Source organism: Mus musculus, chromosome 4 (genome assembly GCF_000001635.26).
Source record: "Mus musculus strain C57BL/6J chromosome 4, GRCm38.p6 C57BL/6J".
Classification (NCBI taxonomy): Eukaryota; Metazoa; Chordata; class Mammalia; order Rodentia; family Muridae; genus Mus; species Mus musculus.
Window position 1 is genome coordinate 95,482,968 of NC_000070.6, and position 10,000 is coordinate 95,492,967.

Here is a 10,000-nt window from a genome sequence, read left to right on the forward strand (position 1 = left end):
ACACCATGCTCGGTTTACAGTAGAGTGTGTGTGTCTGTGTGTGTGTTTAGTGTGTCTACACATCACACATGAGCAGGTGAACATTGAGTGTTCACCTGTGTGTGGAGTCCTGAGGGCAAGTGTCCTCTGTTTTTGTTTTGTTTTGTTTTAAAGAAATTGTCCTGGAACTTGCCAAGTATGCTAGGCTGACTGGCCCGAGAGCACTTGGAATCTGCCTGGCTCCCCAACCCCAGAACTGGGATTATAAGCATTGGCTAGATAGAGCTTTTTTTTTTTTTTTTTTTTTTTTTTTTTTGAGTTCTGGAGAATCAAATGCAAATGCTCTGATGAAGATCCATCTACCCAGCCTTATAATAAGTATTTAATGATAGGAAGTTCCTGAACTGTGAAGACTATCATTATCATTATTGTTGTTATGCTAAAACTATGCTCAAAAAAGCAAAGTTCTACCTTCCCGTTCTTGCATTCTTTGTGTACATTAAGATTAGTCTCACCAGGGTATGTTTAGAGTGAAGTCTCCCAGGAGCCACACAAGATAGACAGACAGACAAGACAGACACACACGCGTGCACACACACACACACACACACACACACACACACACACACACACACACGCATGGGGTGGGGGCGGGGCAGGGGATGAATGCCATCTACCTTAAACTTGCAACGGACACTCCTGCCCTTGTTGCCCTTCCTTGAGAGTCAGCTTACCCTGCCTGGCCCAGTTCTAAGCTGCAGCTGCTGCACTCTGGGTTTATACTGGTCAGGCAGCCAAGGAGGGAGAGGAAACCAGAATAAACATGTTTTGCAAGAGCATAGCTAGTCCAAGTGAAGGCAATTCTAAATAAGGACAATGCAGCCTTTCAGAGCCAGCACCTTGGCCCGTAGGCAGCTTCCTCCATGGGCGGGCTTGTCATGCTTTCCAATCAGACTGATAAGCTGAAAGTGCCTGAGCTAGGCTGGCCAAAAGCACACGACAGGCCCATGTCCAGCATAGAAGCACACAATAGACCAAAGTCTGGTGGTCTCAGAACAGTGAATCCAGCCCAGACTTTAGTCCAAGCAACTGTGACCAAGGGCATCAGATGATCTGCCTATCCAGAAGAAGGAAAGAAGGGACAAAATGTGAGTGGGTTCCCCTGAGAAACCAAAGTAATATAAGAAGTTTATCCACAATAAAGTGATCTGCAAAGTTCTACTCAGAACTGGGCTTTGGTCTCAGCTCCTCCACCACTGGCCGCATGGCCCTGGGCAAGCCAGCTTACTTGTCTGAAGCACAGTTTCCTACTGTGTGTGTTTTCTAGTGGTTCTGGATTCTAATGACCCCGTGGTACAGAGACTGACCTGCAGTTTTCTGTGGCTGCTGTAAGCAGTGTCCACACCTTGGTGGTTTAATACAACAGAATTCCCTTTGCTCACAGCCTTAGCAAGCACCACTGGCTGGACCTGTGAAGATTCTTCCCAGAGGTTATAGAAGAGAATAGGAGAACCCACACTTTGCCTGGTGCACCCCTCAACGCTGCCAGCATTCTCGAGCTTCAGCACATCACTCCAACCTCTGCCTCATTGCCTTGTAGGCTAGTCTCCCTCTACCTTCCTCTCAGGGTATAAGTGAACTAATCCAGAATAATCTATTCACCGAAAGTCTTTATTATGTCTACAAAGTCCTTGCTTAGTAAAGGCAGCATTTACAGACTCCAAAGATGAGGACCTAGTGTCTTGGCCTTCCACATCTCAGCCTACTGCAAACCTCTCTTTGACTACTAAAAATGTGGAACATTCTAGAAGGATCTCATCACTTAAAAATACCTTGTGATTTTAATTAGTGACTGTTGAGGCAAGCCACATAGAACATTGGAGTTCTTCATGTTATCCTGTTTGGGGTGGGAACTTCAGCTTAGTATCTTTTTGAGCTGGCAGAAGAACTCAGCTTTATAAACACGGAAATGAGTACCTGGAAGTATTTGGATTTCATTTTGAGGCTAAGAAAATGGCCACATGGATACGTCAAGTGACACTTTACAAACTCGGAGACACTGAGCAAGGTACTCAGCCAGTCTGACAGGTTTTAGTGTTCTCACAGATAAAGTGAAAAAAAAATGATGTGATCTAGTACTTCACAAGCTTGGAAGTTTAAAACGTCTATATAAAAGAATATATACAATTCTTCGCAAGGGATAGAGAGTAACGGTTGTTAACTTGGAATGGTTTTCAAGTGTTTAACATATTGTCTGTTTATATCAAGAATCAGACTGATTTAAGGGTAAGAAGAGAGGAATGACACAAGCTACTGAGAGTTTTGTGAGTGCAAGGAGTGTGTTTAATGCCTCTAAGCCATAGCTATGCCTTGATGAGGAGATGGCATTGGAATAATAATGGTAACTGATGTTTTAATATGTTCATCAGAAAACCTAGGTACTAAAGCCAAGTAGACAAGGGTCTTTGAAATTGCCAGGAGATAGGGAAGAAAGAAGTAGAATAAAAGTGGGTGCTCTAGACAGTTCTTAGGCTCTTGATTTTGAAGGAGTGGTTTCTAAGGGTTGTCTGTTGTTCTAACAGCGGATATGTGCACTTTAAGATGGACTGTGAAGAGGCTGAAGAGGTGGTTCAGTGGTTATGAGTATTTCATGTTCTCTCAGGGGACTTTAGAGATCTGCTCCCAGCATGCACTCCTGCTGCTCACAACTGCCTGAAACTCCAGATCCGGATGATCCAAAAATTTTCCTGGCCTCTACAGACACCTAGCATGTGTGTGCGTGCAGTGCACACACACACACACACACACACACACACACACACACACACACACACACACATACCTATAAAACAATGGGCTAGGGAAAATGTGCAGCTTTTGGAATGCATAGAGGCCAGGAGGAAGACAAAGGAACAATTGTAGCATAAGGACAAAGCAAGGCAAGGTGATCAAGCAAGGGCTTTAAGGATACTGAGTCTGCATTTCATTGGATCTCCTGTAACCTGGAGCCTACTCACAATACACTTTGAAGAATCTACCTAAGAGACTTCAAGAGACTATCTGGCTTAGACCTTGGTCTTCAGGGACCTGGCACTCCCAAGTCCTAGGGTAAGATTGTGGGGACCCAAAGAAAACACAGAAAGAAAATGACAGCATTTAAAACCTTCTGCTCTTCAAACTCTCTAGTTCTAGACAAGCTATATAAGAAGTATATTCAGTGTAGTAATTGCTAGATCCCTTGTATTAGTTAAAAGCATGATCAGCTGAGAATGACAGGGACCCAATGGGTTAAACAAATAAAAATGTCCTTTATGTAGTATAAAAGTCTAGAGACACTGAAAACATCAGTAATCATAACATTATTCATTTGAACCCAAAGTGGAATTTAGCCCAAACAACTAATCAACATAGAAGCTTTGCCTTATATGAAATGCCTTATATCCATGGCATAGACTAATAGTCATGATGCAAAGTGTATGAATATCAAGAAAAGGCCAAGTAAAAGGAATTAGCACAAATGATTTTATGCTTACTTATGATAAATGCCCATAATAAACAAGTGTATCAGAACAGAAGGTAAACTGGAGCTTGCCAGTAACCAGGGAGTGGGGAACAGAGAGTGGGAAATGGTGTTGTCTTATGGGGTGACTGAAAGTCTTGGAAACACAGGGAGTGTTTATGGCAGATATAGTCTGAATCGCTGTGTTGCATATTTTAAATGTCTAATGCTTAATTTAACAAAATGAAACAAGAAATGCAGAGGTGGCAAGTTCAGAAGCTGCAAGCAGCTCTCTGGAAACTCTAGACATCCATTTCCCATTTGTCTCCTGCTTCCAGCATCTACAGCTTTTAGCTTCTACCTCACACTCTGAAACACTGCTTCAACTCTAATGAAGGCAAGTACATTTCTGCCATCAGAAGGGAAAACAGCAAAGGGCGAGGAGGGAGTGATGGAAGAAGTGGTGTATTAACAAGATTTGATGTTGCACAGGAATGAACAACAGGAAGACTGGTGAGGCAGAGCTTTCCAGAGGACTCAGAAGGCACAGATTCCAGGTTTGAGAGTTGAGGGGGGAGGGGAGAAGGGAGAAGTTGGAGGAGTTGGTCCCCTGAGAGTGAGCATACAGGCACCCTAGCCTGCCCTGCCTGCCTTTAAAACATAGGCTTCCCACTCTTTTTTTTCCTACTCCACATCCTAACCCTTGAGTGCAGATTCAATAAAATTACCAAACAAGAGTAGCATGTGGAGTTAGCCTCTCTGTGCATAAAAAGTGTACATTTTATCTTCTAGCCTAGGACTATTGAAGTTATTTACCTCTTACAGGCTGCTGCCTAGGATCCCATGATTCCAGGCCCCCTCCAACCTCTGGGGTGCATGTTTTATTGCTGCCTGTCCAGGGGTCCTCTTCATTTTCTCCTCTTCCAGTGACTTCATTCTCTGTGCCAGTGAAAGCCAAGGTAAGCGGTACAGACTTACGGCCGAGGTCAGCTGCTGTGCTACAGATTGGCTATTTGTCTCCCTGTGCCCTAAGGGGAGTGGCGCTGTTTGGTACAGAAAGGAGGAGGCTGATGCCATGGGTCACCCATGCCCACTCCTTCTCTGCTTTGACTGGCAGGAGCTGGGTTTTGTGTGCCAAGGAGCACAGCTGGGGCGACCCTGCCTTGGCTAAGCTTCCTGTGCCTGAAGAGAGAAAGGAACCTACGAAGCTCAGCCGGGGCTCTGGACAAGTTCCTGTGCCTTGAAGTTGCTATCTATGAGATTGTGGTTATGTGGAGAAAGAAAACAGAGCTGGAGAGCTTGATCTGGATAGCTGACCTGGATTTTTCAGAAGCAGATAATGAAATCTAATATATTTTGGTCAGGTCAATGATAAGAGGTGAGATTATTATGTGTCTTCTGGAACTAATCCCTAGGTTGTAGAGTTTTGACCAAAAATGTAATGACAGAAAGTCAGAGATCCTGATGAATAAGAATACTCTGCATTTGAAAAGCACTGCTGTTGACTAAGTCTACCCATGCACTCAGCCCTAAATGCACTGCATGCTTTATACATTGCCATAATGCTTCAGGATTTAAAAAACAAACAAACAAACAAACAAACATTTTAAAGGTAAGAAATAGAGACTCTGAGAAATAGTGTAGCTTGCCCAAGCCACCAGCAGTTAAGAGATAGTTAATACAAAAACATCTTTGTGCTTGGACTCAGTGTACATACTCCTGGTTAATATATAGCTCATAGTCAATACTCTTTCGTTGTGAACTCTGCTGTCTGGCTTCCCCTTTTCAGACAGACAAGGATTCTTTATTCATAGCATAGGAAGAAATTTGAACAAAATTGCTGAAGTCTGTTTGCTCAAACATGTAAAATAATTGTCAGGCAGAAGGTTGGCAATTTGTGGAAGTCCAGGGAGGCAGGACCTCCTGTCTTCTTTCATCTTGCAATGGATACAAGACTCCAGATACTGAGTGGATTGTCTCCATTCATCTTGGAAAATATACTCTCCACATTTCAAAAGTGAGAGTCAAGCTTCATAGACTGCATACACCTAACACGAGGTCAAGTCCTGGGAACAGAAGAGAGAGGCTAAGTTCCCCTCTCCACTCCACAGAACCAAAGCTTTTATGGAGTTCCTCTACCTACCACTTTTGCTCCTATCAGGTAGCCACATGCTGAGTCTAACAAGGCTCTGGTCTTTTCAGGTGCTGTCTCCAGCACAGTCACAACCCTACATAGGTTTGACTATATTCATACCTTTGTTAAGAGCCCATTCACTAGTCTCTCCCTAACTATGTCTGAGCAACCCTTCTGTTTCCTGGTAGATCCCAGGACTCTCTAGTTATAGCTTTGGGTCTTTACTATTGAGTTTCTCAAACTATATTTTTATCTACAGAAGTAAGAGCTCTTGTGGTAAAACCCATTCTGAAGGCTGTGGAACCCTGCCTGCTCAGCATCTAACCCCTAAGTATTCTCTCCTCTGACATCCTTCACCCTCCAAAGAAGTCAAATAAATGCAGGACACATGTTACAAAGCCCACTGTCTCGTCCAACACTCTGCCCCAACCCCAGCTGCACATAAGGGCAAACAGGCAATTAGAAAAGTTCCAAGCTATCTTTCATTGGCCTGAGTAACCTGATTTATGACTTGAGCCTTCATTGACTGTTTGTCTTAATATCTTCCAAAGTGTAAAATGTCCCATAAATCTTCAATGGAGGTGATGACTTGACTGCCAGCCCATGTTAAACATACGCACAGAAATGTCATTATAGCAACAAACAGTCCCATTGGCCCCGGCAAAGGCCCTTTCTGCCAGGCTCAAGTTACCCCAAATCAATATTTGAACAAGGACAAAAACCACATGTTTTCCAAAACCAAATTAGTGGAGTCTAATACCAGGCCTGGAGGTGTGGTTACAACAGGCACATTCTAGCTTGCCCTAGAGACTGTGTACTTGGGCTTGCAGGGTCTGCCTGCCTTTACAACCTTACAGGATCAACATTCTGTATGTGAATGTGGTCTGAGGTGACATTGAGATGCAGGAGAAATGGGGAGCTGCAATGCCAGACATGATACTTGAGTTTAAACAAAGGAAGCGAGGTATGTCCCCTCACACATGTCCTAAACATTTGCTCAGAATCTGTGCCAGGATATCCCTTAGATCTAGGGGTCCAAAGGGAGTAGAACCAGAAGACTTGGTTCAGGGGAACTCTCAGCACACTGTGGCAGGTGGCAGACAACAGATAACCTCCACAGTTGTGAGAGAGCCCTAGGTATGATCAGGTACTTCAGTGTCTCCCTGTAGAGACAGGTTACCCAGGCCTATAGGGCATCTATCTGTCAAGACTTCCAAAGTTAGATATGTTAAAATGCACTATAACTAATTCTTCCTTTTGGCTTTGTCATATGCCAAAGAAGAGAAGAGGGGAGTAAAAGAGAGGGAGGAAATCCTGCCTCCTTCAGGAAGAGACATAGACAATATCACCTGGCTTTTGCTTTCTGTTTCTGGGAGAGGATCTGATTGGTAAGATGGGTGAAGGAATAAAGTGTATCCTGCAGGACTTGTAGTCAGGGCTCTCTTTTCAGAACCTGTCTACTCATGTCATCCAACCATGACTACTTCCTACTCTCTGCTTTCATTGAGGTGGCCATGAGAATAGACTTCATGGTCCAACTGTCTTGCAAAACCTTTTCCCAAGGGAATTCTCTATAGCCACACCAAGCTTCTTATAACCCATATTCCATGATTGAGCACACTGGTGTTCCAGGGTCTCCATGGGTGACAGCACCTTCACTTATTTGTGTCCCTCCCTTACCAGTTCAGTCATACCTCCCCTTGAGAGCAAACTTTTTTACCCTATATATAAGAACACTACAGTCTCTCAGCTGCAAATGCCTCTCCCATCTATGGGATGAAGATCTGCCTTGCCTCAAGACTCAGTTTAAGCATCCCTTTCCCCAGGATGCTGTCCTGAGTTTTCTCTTGGCAAGCTGGGCATGTTCTACCTACTAGTTTGTCTAGAATCCAGCTATGAAATCCTGGATGTTTTATTTCAGAGCCACATGTTTACAAGCTGGGCTTTTGCTGGCACAAGATTTGCCTTCTCTTCCTCTACTCCTTTATTCTATCACACTTAACTGACATTGACTGTGCTCTACTCAAGGTCAGGTAGTAGATACTTGTGGGCAGAGAACCTACCTTCCCAGGTTAATTGTCCAAGGAAAGAACGGTTGAATGGAAAAAGAATATGTGTTATTTCCACAAAATAGTGTTGCAAAGAATCTGCTTAGATGTACAAAATGGGCCACCCAGAAGATTTTATTTCGTGTTAGTGGTGAAAACAATGACTAACTTTAAGCAAGTTTTAAATTTTGCTTTATTTTTTTTGAAAATTTCATACTTGCATATAATATGTTTTGATCAATCCACCCCCATAACTCCCTTGTAACTGTACCTTTTGGTCACTTTATTGGGTTCTTTTACTACTAACCTTCTCCACCCAAGTCCCTTCAACCCCCCTCAACACTAGGTAGGCCAAAAAGAAGGCCAGAGGAGAAAGTGGGCATAGGACTTTTAAGCTTCTTCCTGCTGATTAGGGGCATCAAGTTCCGAGGGGCAAGTCCAGTCTTCCTCAGAGGCAAGGGATCTCCAACAAGCAACTCAGCAAAAACACCCAAACAGCAGGAACCAGCACCAGCAGCACCAGCAGCACCAGCAGCACCAGCAGCACCAGAAGCACCAGCACCAGCAGCAGAAGCAGAAACTACTGACAACCAGGGGAGAAGCCATAGCTGCCTCTGTCTGGGTTCTGGACTTCTTGAGAGTTTCTAAAATTCCAAACATAAACTATGTATAGCTTGCAGAATTACACTGATGCTAGAGCATGAGACAAATCAGTTTGCCACTGTGGAAAATCTAAAGCTGATCCATATCCTACATCTGAGATTAAAACAAAAACATATTTGCATAATATAACTGTTTTGTTAAGAAACCACAATTCTCACAGTACTCCCTCTCCAATTCCTCCCCTTTACTATATACCACTTTTATCTACAAATTCTGTGTGTTCTCTTTTTGATACCATTGAGTCCACTTAGTGACACCTACATGTGTACAAGTTTATAGGACTTTACACTGGAGCACCTCTAATGGTATTCACTCACAGGTAACCTCTTGAGAGCCTTGTCTCTGAAGAAAACAAACTCTCCCCTAGTATTCCTCAATTTCCAGTAGCTCCTCATCTAAGGGTAAGACTTCATGAGACCCATGCTGAGACTTTTGCTAGCTTGATCTTGTATAGATCTCATGCATGCAACCCAGTGTTGTGAGATCATATGCATCAGCTCTGTCATGTCCCACAAATTCCATTTTGCTGCAGATATCACTATCTCTTTCCCTCACAATCTTTCCACCAATTTCTGTGAGATGATCTCTGAGCCTTTTGATGAAGATGGGAGGGAGCGCAATAAATATCCCATTTAGAACTGTGCACTTCACAGTTTTCTCTATGAGGATTCTGCACACTGACCAATTGTGGATCTCTGTATTAACTGTCACCTACATTTTTTTTAAAGCTCCTCTGATGCAGGTTGAAAAATTTACTGTCCTGAGGTGGATGCCTTCAGCCAACCACTGGGCTGAGAGCTGGGACCCCAATAGAGGAGTTAGAAAAATGACTGAAGGAATTGAAGGGGTTTGCAACCCCATAGGAAGAACAACAGTATCAACCAACCAGACACCCCAGAGCTCCCAGGGACTAAGCCATCAACCAAGGAGTACATATGGCTCCAGCTGCATATGTAACAGAGGGTGGCCTTGTCATGCATCAGTGGGAGGAGAGGTCCTTGGTCCTATGAAGGCTTGATAGATGCCCTAGTGTAGGGAAATCGAGGGTGGGGAGGCGTGTGTGTGGGTGAGTGGAGGAACACTCTCATACAAGCAGGGGGAGGGAGGATGGGATAGGGGGTTTCTGAGAGGGGGGGAAACCAGGAAAGGGGATAACATTTGAAATGTAAATCAAGACAATATCCAATAAAAAAAGGTTGAGTGTCCTGATTAACATCCATGGCCCAGAAGCCTGAAACTGACCATCTTATTTATTTAGAAACTTCTAACATAGTTAGCCACCACATAACAATATCTCACTAGGTAGTGGGCTGTGTAGACTGAATGCAGATGAAAAATTCTTCTCACTCGGTGACATCTTTAACCTGGCATCACAGAACAATTCATTACTCATGTGTTTTTGTCATGCTGCTTTAAGCAAACCAAATGGCAGTGGCATCAAAGTGTAACACTCACACGAATCCATGATGCCCTAGAGTAAACTTTCTAGTCATCATTTTAGACTATATTATTTCTACTCACAACAAAGCATTCTGTAAAATAGCATGCCGTGTTTCATTAGTAACAGCCTTATGCTTGTGGGGCTTATTCCTGCTTTACCAAGGTTTATGTATATCCACTCCATGGATTCTTCAGAGGATTAAATTGCTAGAAACATAGTTCTCACAAGGCTTTTTT

The 10,000-nt window shown here is 43.5% G+C and overlaps 2 long non-coding RNA genes across 2 annotated transcripts in view; one reads left to right on the forward strand and one right to left on the reverse strand.

Moving 5' to 3' along the window:
- Gm830 overlaps nucleotides 1-4,562 on the reverse strand; it is a 20,617-nt gene extending 16,055 nt beyond the window's left edge. Inside the window, exon 1 of the long non-coding RNA XR_376430.2 lies at nucleotides 4,295-4,562. This is a non-coding gene — a long non-coding RNA (predicted gene 830). The remainder of the gene's footprint in view (nucleotides 1-4,294) is intronic.
- Nucleotides 2,576-4,850, forward strand: Gm12707. The gene is made up of 4 exons (XR_376429.3): nucleotides 2,576-3,087; nucleotides 3,817-4,035; nucleotides 4,304-4,437; nucleotides 4,596-4,850. It is a non-coding gene; the product is annotated as a predicted gene 12707 (long non-coding RNA).
- The last annotated feature ends 5,150 nt before the right edge of the window (nucleotides 4,851-10,000 follow it).